Source organism: Polypterus senegalus, chromosome 1 (assembly GCF_016835505.1).
Source record: "Polypterus senegalus isolate Bchr_013 chromosome 1, ASM1683550v1, whole genome shotgun sequence".
NCBI lineage: Eukaryota > Metazoa > Chordata > Cladistia > Polypteriformes > Polypteridae > Polypterus > Polypterus senegalus.
The window spans coordinates 214,305,687-214,315,473 of NC_053154.1; the positions used below are offsets into that span (position 1 = coordinate 214,305,687).

The window sequence follows — 9,787 nt, forward strand, 5'->3', positions numbered from 1 at the left end:
AATGAAAACAAAATAAATTAAATCCACTCATGACAAACTTAGGCCCACCCTTTAATGAAATCCTGGTGCTGCTACTGCTTGAAAGTATTTAACTATTGCAGGATCAGACTTGGGTATACTGAAACTACTTGATCTCAAAGTGATTCACATATGAGATCTCAAAGGTTTATTACAGAGAAGGTCTGATCCATCTAAAATCACATCCATGGGTGGTTAAAGTTTTAATTTTGTTAGATTTTTTTTTTCATACAACTTGATCTCCTCGGTTCCATCATATTTTTATGCTCAAATAGGCCCTTTTTCTGTTCTCTGAGTCCTGTTGCTAACCTTATAGAGTTCCCCTTGGGGACTTAACCTTAGAGAAGTGCAGTTGTATCACTTTGCATGCTATAATCCGAGTGTCCTATATTAATAATAGTTTGTCCTAAAGGCCAGCCACATTGTATCCTTGGAGATTGATCCTGTCAAAGTGTTGTGAAACTTGCTACCTTTTCCCTTTCAGGTTTCAGATTCTAAAGCACATCCCTCTGCCATGTTAGAAGCTGCTGGGGATATACAGAATTGAGATCTGTTTGACCTCTGAAGCTCACTGAGATTTAGCAGTGTGTATTTCTGCTTTAGGAAGTGTTGACCTCTCATTATACAGTCAAATGCATTAAACAGCTTGCCTCCAGAAGTTAAACTTAGAGGAGTTGCAGTATAAAGTATAAAGCCCTATCCAGCAATGTGTTTTTCACTTACCTAGTTTAAAGTTGACATCCACCAGTTTTATCTCTCTGCAGATATCTCAGGGACAACAGAAAGCAAGGAAAGAAAATAAATGTGTCAGTTAGTCTGTCCCACGGTATTCAAAACAGTGAGGATGGTTTTTGTTTATCCCACTTGGCAAAGCACCAGTGCCTTAACTTTACAGGGTACTACTGCCCCCTACTGTCTATAATTTTCCTATTTTTTTATGTTTTTCAACAAAAAAGCACTAACTGAGGTAAAGAATTATAGAATGTATTAAACCTTTTACAATATATGGAATGGAAAATGTCTTGAATTTCCCAAACAGCAGATATTAGTAAAGTTGATGTTAACAATTAAATATATGTAAAGTGTGAAAATATGAAAAAGTGAAAAATTTTAAATGTGACATCAATACATTCTTTAAAGATGGAAAATGCAATTCTGATGCTATAAAATAAAATCATTGAGGAAATATACAATACAGTAAAAAGCAAGTGAAGGGGATAGACAAATACCACCACCCCCACCATCTTATGCCTGAAAAACAAGTGCAATATGATCTTCTCCTTTTCTACAAATACAATTTGCTAGAAAGATGTTTTAATGATTTCTCACTTTGCTAAAATTCAACTAATGCATCCTTTTCTCTCAGCTGGTAAACCGGTTAGGTGAGGCAAGGCCATTTCAATAAAATTCGATCTTTTCGAAAGCTTTCTTTTTTAAATTCACTACCGTACAGAACTTTTTTTTAGCTGTTTGTTGTGTTCTCTAACCCTCCTGTTGTGCATAAATCCCATACCGCAGAATTCTTCGGCACTGAGCTCTGTACTGAGACAGAGACATCAAAGCTGTCCAAGTGCTTATCTCTCTGCATAGCAACGAAAAATATGCAACAAGCTGATAAAATGCTGCAGAGTTGCTTGAGTGTTAAACAGCATCGCTTCCCTCTCTCATTAGATTTAGTTTAGTCCTTTCATGAACTTTGTGCAGCTCAGCTAATCTTCTTCCTGCTGCTTTCTGGCCAGCCCTTAGAAAATTCAACAGTGGGAGGTAGTGGTGTAAGAATTATTTTTCCCATATACAGCAGGAGTGTTAAGCTGCTATAAAAGACCTCTGTGGATACTGGCATAGAACCCCCATCTCATAGATGAGAAGGCAGGGGGTGATGACATGGTTTTATGATTCTAAAAAGTAAGGAAATTAGAAGCTGGTACAGTCTGGTCAAAGTAAACTGAGGGATTAGTCAACTGATACAAGAGGAGTTTTACTCACTATGCAGAACAGAACACAAAGATTCAAAGAGTGGTTGTGAAAGCTGTTCTCATTGGACAGGGGTTAAACAGTCAGGAATTATGATTGGCTATTACAGGTACCGGTCATAAAATTAGAATATCATGACAAAGTTGATTTATTTCAGTAATTCCATTCAAAAGTGAAACTTGTATATTAGATTCATTCATTACACACAAACTGATGTATTTCAAATGTTTTATTTCTTTTAATTTTGATGATTATAACTGACAACTAATGAAAGTCCCAAATTCAGTATCTCGGAAAATTAGAATATAAATTAAGACCAATGCAAAAAAAGGATTTTTAGAAATGTTGGCCAATTGAAAGGTATGAACATGAAAAGTATGAGCATGTACAGCACTTAATATTTAGTTGGGGTTCCTTTGGCCTGGATTACTGCAGCAATGCGGCGTGGTATGGAGTCCATCAGTCTGTGGCACTGCTCAGGTGTTATGAGAGCCCATATTTCTTTGATAGTGGCCTTCAGCTCTTCTGAATTGTTGGGTCTGGCGTATTGCATCGTCCTCTTCACAATACCCCATAGATTTTCTATGGGGTTATGGTCAGGCGAGTTTGCTGGCCAATCAAGAACAGGGATACCATGGTCCTTAAACCAGGTACTGGTAGTTTTGGCACTTTGTGCAGGTGCCAGGTCCTGTTGGAAAATGAAATCTGCATCTCCATAAAGTTCGTCAGCAGCAGGAAGCATGAAGTGCTCTAAAACTTCCTGGTAGATGGCTGCGTTGACCTTGGACCTAAGAAAACACAATGGACCAACACCAGCAGATGACATGGCACCCCAAACCATCACTGACTGTGGAAACTTTACTCTGTACCTCAAGCAATGTGGATTCTATGCCTCTCCTCTCTTCCTCCAGACTCTGGGACCTTGATTTCCAAAGGAAATGCAAAATTTACTTTCATCAGAGAACATAACTTTGGACCACACAGCAGCAGTCCAGTCGAGACGCTTTTGATGCTGTCTCTTGTTCAAGAGTGGCTTGACACAAGAAATGCGACAGCTGAAACCCATGTGTTGCATACGTCTGTGTGTGGTGGTTCTTGAAGCACTGACTCCAGCTGCAGTCCACTCTTTGTGAATCTCCCTCACAGTTTTGAATGGGTTTTGTTTCACAATCCTCTCCAGGGTGCGGTTATCCCTATTGCTGATACACTTTTTTCTACCACATCTTGTCCTTCCCTTCACCTCTCTATTAATGTGCTTGGACACAGAGCTCTGTGAACAGCCAGCCTCTTTAGCAATGACCTTTTGTGTCTTGCCCTCCTAGTGCAAGGTGTCAGTGGTCATCTTTTGGACAACTGTCAAGTCAGCAGTCTTCCCCATGATTGTGCAGCCTACAGAACTAGACAGAGACCATTTAAAGGCTTTTTCAGGTGTTTTGAGTTAATTAGCTGATTAGAGTGTGGCACCAGGTGTCTTCAATATTGAACCTTTTCACAATATTCTAATTTTCCGAGATACTGAATTTGGGACTTTCATTAGTTGTCAGTTATAATCATCAAAATTAAAAGAAATGAACATTTGAAATACATCAGTCTGTGTGTAATGAATGAATCTAATATGCAAGTTTCACTTTTTGAATGGAATTACAGAAATAAATTATCTTTGTCATGATATTCTAATTTTATGACCGGCACCTGTACAGGCAACAAGTACAAAAGAGGGCAACATGGGCAATCCAACAGATTTAGGAACTCTGCTTACATTATTGAGCACTAGAGATCAGTCAGCTGACACACAAGAAACTTTCCACATTGGACATAGCGGCACAAGAGCCACATCACTAATGTAAGAGTTCTTCTCATTGAACAGGGTAGCTGATCATTTGAAAGACAGATGTTTACAATGGTTGCTAAAGAGAGCAGCATACGGTGATTAAAACAGATTTAGAATCACTCCTTTCCCTACAGAGCTCCTGGGATTAGTCATCAGATTCCAGAAAAGCTTTCCTCATTGGACAGAGCAGTGAAAAAAGCAAACTGACGATTCAGGAGCTCTCATCATTGGACAAGGCAGTTGGGAGTTAAATAGTCAGTAATTACTATTGGTGGTTGTTACTGGAGAGAATTGTAAAAAAACAAAATCCAGAGAACAGTTAGCCTAATGCAACAGTCCCCACCAAAGAGGGTCCAGACTACTGAAGTACAGTAAATAGTAATTACTCACAGGTAGTACTGGCAATAATCACTGGACAGAGTACTCAGGGGAATAAATTTAGGACGCTTCTTAATATAACACATCAACAGGATCACTTAGCTGGTACCAAATGAGTTTTCCCAATAGAAGAGTCACACTGTTGATGACAGGACTCTTCTCATTGTACTGGGCAGACAGAGATTGAATAGTTACTACTGGCAATATGTATTATAAGTCACCACCAAAAAGCATGTAAAAACAGCCTATTAAAGTGCATTTATTAGTTACTTATGCCTGTGTAGCAAAAGCAAAGTCATTGTTAAGGTTTTGTTGCATTGCAGTCATGTATTTATTGGTGTACCAAAGGTATCCCATATAAAAAAGTTGGTATTAGTGACTTGTAATCCTTTGTTACTCAAAACAAAGCTTAAATTAAGATCTTTTAACACTGCAGCAAGTAGCTAATAGATACAATAAAGTTAGCACTTATAAAAAATTTCTCATTGGTCCTTTGTGTTATTAACATAAAACACAGGTCTTGGCTAATCTGTACTTCTAAACTTGCCTAAGTCAAGTGAGTCTGAACGTGTTTTCATAAAGGTGCCCAGAAAAAGGTTGTCAAGCAATGGTTCCTGCCTTGTACTCTATAGGTTTTACCTTCCCATGTTCTAAAATTGGATATACTGAACCCAGTAATTCATTACTGTTTGGGGCTTCCATGGATATGACATCAAGGAGCACCTGAGGATGTGAGAGCATCCGGTTGGATAGACTAGGGGTAGCATTGTTGCTTTATGCAGATGATTTTTTCTTCTTTTCCTCATCTAGCTGTGACCTTTGGTATGCACTCAAGCAATTTGCTATCATGTGTGAAATGGTTGGGATGAGGATCAGCACCTCCAAGTCTGAGGTCATGTTATGTCTTGGGAAAGAGTGGATTGCTATTTCCAGTTGAGGGATGAAAAACTACCCTTATTGGAGGAGATTAAATGTCTCTGGATCTTGTTCCTGAGTGATGGAAAAAGGAAACATAAGCTCAACAAGTGAATTGAAGTGGCATTGGCTGTTCTGCGAGCAGCGCACTAGTCTGTGGTGGTAAAATGGGAGTTGAGTCTAAAGACAAAGCTCTCAGTTAAGCATTCAATCTACATCCCTCTCTTCACCCCAGTTCATGAGCTGAGGGTAGTTACTAAAAGACGTGATCATGAGTACAAGGGGCAGAAATGAGGTTACTTTACAGGGTGGCCTACCTTATACTCTGTGATAGCGTCAGAAACTCGGCATTTCAGGGAGCCTTATAGCAGAGCTGCTGCCCCTCCGTATTGAGACATGCCAGTTGAAGTGGTTTGGGCATGTCATAAGGATGCCCTCAGTGGTATTCCCCTAAAGATGCTCCAGGCATGTCACACTGGATAAACCCTAGGACACGCTGGACGGATTATACCTCTTGGCTGGCTTGGAAATGCCTGGAAATCCGCAGGAAGAGCTGGAATCTGTAGCTGCGGACAGAGAAGTTTAGGATGACCTGCTTGTCCTCCTGACACTGTGACTCTCACTAGGAAAAGTGGTTTCTGAAAAAGAGACAAGATTCAGAAACTGGATGGACTGATGCTTGCAAAAATCATTTCTCTCATCTCTGCAAAACTTTCCCATGTTCCATATTAAATATTTTTAAAATTATTGCCCACTACCTGTCTAGACAAGGTGCTAATTTTTGTGGCTACATCCAGCCTTCCATGAGAACGATATTAACCCTTAACCCAGGCTAGCTAATTTCTTTCATTTACACTAGTCAGATAGAAAATTACACCGCAATAAAATAACCCTTTAATCAAAGCTTCTAGTGTTGCTTCTTTCCTTGTTATTAAAATAATGAAAAAAGTCCAGGGAAATGGATTAGATTCCTTGGCATTCCAGGCATGATACTGGAACCATAATGAACAAATATTGTACGTGCAGAGAGAAAGATTGTTTGTAACTGATAAATCCAGAATGTGAGAGCCAAAAATCTGTCCTGTGATGGGCAATATTGAAGATTATATCCTTAAGGAATAGGAAGCAGACAAGCAATTAACCAACAACAGACGGGGCAGAAGGCTCAGATGTCATTGTCCATCTATCAACAATATCAAGGTCACTCCTGAAATCAGGACTTAAGGGATCAGTACCTCTAAGAAAACTTCTGTCAGGGAAGCAGATCAGCTCTAAATGGTTAGTATGACATTTACACAAACATTTACTAAATGGAATATGCACATAGACAGGTAAGTTGTTGTTTCATTTAATCAGAGAATAGTGTACTCAAATATAAATAACAGTGAAGGCAATCAAGCAACAAGCAAGTGAATCTTAGGAAAGAGTTTTATTTGAGTCAGTGATTAGACAGGGTTGAGAAGGGTTCCTGGGAGAGACTTGACTCAACCATATGTCATTAGGTTTGTTAGAACTGATGAACTTTAAAGAAATGGTTCCTGGGATGTTATGCACATGGTAAGGTCACCCACGGCAAACACGGTAAGAAGAGAATCCAGAGAAAGCAGTGATTCAACAGATTAGGGGCAAGAGGCACATACTTTATCTTAACAGTCTTATGGCATAAAAATACGGTAGTGGGACAGTGAACTCCAGTTTTAGTGACCCTCCTCCCCTAAATTTACCAGATCAAGGTCACTAACCTATGAACACTTAAACTGCTGAACATGCCCCATGATCACTGTTGAAATAAAATTTGGCCATCTTCGAAACTCCGTAGGGGTTCTCCTTCATTATGTGTTTTTGCCACAAAGGTCCACGAAGCAATTCTTAAACTTAAACTGGGCCACTTGTCAAAAAGGTTGAAAACCACTGCTTTAAATAACTTTAATGACCATGGTGGCCACTAACCTTTTGGTCTAACCCTTAACCTTATTCAGCTGATTAGCATAATAATAATATAATCAAGTCCAAATAAAAATTTTGAAGGAAGCAATTCAGTTAAGTCCAGGATGCATATATAAGTTGAAAAAAGGGTGCCTTAACGGAAAGAAAGAGGAACTCATGATTGAAGGAAAACAACATCAATGGAAGATAGCGATATATATGTTGGATGGCATGCTTTGAGGGCTGTGAAGTGAGCGACCAAATGGTACAGACAAACACACACAGTCTTTATTTTATTTGTATCTCAGCAGTACAATTGATTAAATTCATAAGTAATGACATTTCATTTTTGATAAATAGTTAAGTCTCTGAAGACAAGACTAGAGACAGCTGGCCTGAGCCTAAACAAAGAAAAACTAGAAAAATGACAAAAACAAGAGAGCAACTTATAAAATAACAATAGGCTAGTAGACTTTCCAGCTAGGAAGAGGAACTATACTTCATAGTGTGGTGAATGGCCAGGGCACTTACGTGGCCGGTACACCTTTATAAAGAAAGAACCAAGGGAGTGAACATGCACAGGGCATTATCTCCTTATCTCCCCCAAACCACTAGATGGCAGCTTTGGATTCCCACAGAGCTACATGGGAGTTGGAGTTCAGCACAGCCCTAATGGTTTCCATGGGTGCCACGAGGGGGTGCTGCAGGGATTGTAGAGCCATATTTTGTCAGGCACTAACAGGCAACCAGAAGTTTTCCTGGGTGCAGGATAAAAGAGGCTGGTGCCACTGCTCCAGGAGCCAGAGTTGGGAGGGAGAAGACGAAGCCTGTTCGGGAAGGAGTGGATGAGTAAGTAGAGAGAAGGACAGAGAGAAAGAGAGAAGAAGAGATGGAGAAAAAGAAAACACTCCTGTGTGCCTTTGTGCAGAGCACTGTGTATTGTGCTGGGCTGTGGGAAACTCTGATTGGGAAGTGTTTGACATGAATTAAAACTGTGTGCTGTGAAAACTCTGTATTTGCATCTGTCGGTGTTGGGTTTGGGGTGCTGGGGCACCCCCTGCAGGCCACAGTGGTAAATATTATTTCATTTAGATGCTCTTTGGACTCTGAATTTATTTAAGATGGACATCAAAGTGCAACCTTGCTGACTGAGGGTTATGCTTGGAAAGGAAAGCCTAGAAACATTATTGTTATGATTCAAAGGTTCCAAGCAGAAAATAAGGCCTGGCTACAAAAAAATCTAGGTCCAGGCTTAGAATAAGGCATAGAAATAAAAGCAGACATTTCCCACAAAACTATAAGTAGTCTTTGGCCTACACAAGCACAGAAGGGAAAAGGCCCAATAGTATTAAAAATAATCTTACACAATCCTCAAAGTAAAACAAATTTTATAAAAAGGGATGAGGAACCCTAAAATCTTCTGGTCCTAAGATACAAAAAGCAAAGGTACTTCCTTAAATCTATGTACTAATAAAAGGCAAAGCCCTCACTGACTGACTCTACTAATTCTCCAACTTCCTGTGTAGGTAGAAGGCTGAAATTTGGTAGGTTCATTCCTTACAGCTTACTTACAAAAGTTAGGCAGGTTTCATTTTGAAATTCTACGAGTAACATTCATAGCTGGAACCTACTTATGTACATATATACCGGCCATAGCCTGCAGCTCGGTCGCCGTGTGAGGCGGAGTTGCGTCTCCCATTGTCACGCCTCCCACGTAATTGAGTACCTGCCCATGTAAGGCCATCTGTCAGCAGCAATCCAATAGAAACACTCTACCGCTAAATATTCGCGGGTTTAGGGCTGTGATTATGGACATGAAGATGAGATGGTCAGGGTGGTGTTTGGCACAAACTCAGCAAAACGGCGAGAGAAACTTTTAAGTGCCGGATCTTAGCTAACATTAAATAAAGCCATGGACATTGCACGAGATAGCACAAGCACAGCTGAGAAACTTCGATGCATGTAGTCCAAGCGGCTCACGTGAACTGACTGTGAACGCAGTACACAGACAAAAAGCAAGAGCTCCAAAGAGCACTGAACAAAAAAGCATTACACAATTGAGAAGGCAGCAAAAGAATATGAAGCGAATGATGCACACAAGCATATTCATAAGTGCAGCTACTGCGGAAACAAACCAGACGGTGGAAAAAGTCAATGTCCAGCTAAAGGAAGACATTGTAAAAAAAAAACCCGTGCATGCAGTGTGTGATGTCTCAAATAGAGGAAGACGAGCTGTTTATTGATGCAGTAAGAAAGGAATCAATGAATGAAACCTAATATCTTTACAACAGTTGACAAACACGGAATGTAACTTGAACACAACACATCCTGCAAATACGAACCTGATTGAAAGAAATAATGATAATCAAATCCTTGATGACAGCAACACTCATAACAGTCACAAACAATTACATTGACAATCATGTTACTTCATTTTTAAAATGTTCCCTTTTCTTTTTCATAACTTCTTTAACACATTGCTTCTCTGCTGCAAAGCACGGGTATTTTGCTATATATATATATATATATATATATATATACAGTATATATATATATATATGGATATTATATATATATATCCCGATCTGCATACAGTACTGTCAAATAAACGAGACGACTTCTCCTCTAGCTCTGACGTCTAAGGTTCGATTCCCGAGAGGGGGTGCAGTGAGTGTGCATGCCTCATGAGCCCAGAATTAGGGCGAAACATGTGTCACGTACTCTTTGCATTATTTGACAGTAAAA

The 9,787-nt window shown here is 39.6% G+C and overlaps 1 long non-coding RNA gene across 1 annotated transcript in view; it reads right to left on the bottom strand.

The window, feature by feature from the left end:
* Window positions 1–827, bottom strand: part of LOC120518945 — a 41,099-nt gene extending 40,272 nt beyond the window's left edge. The window contains exon 1 of the long non-coding RNA XR_005631339.1: window positions 742–827. This is a non-coding gene — a long non-coding RNA (uncharacterized LOC120518945). The remainder of the gene's footprint in view (window positions 1–741) is intronic.
* Window positions 828–9,787: the final 8,960 nt, after the last annotated feature.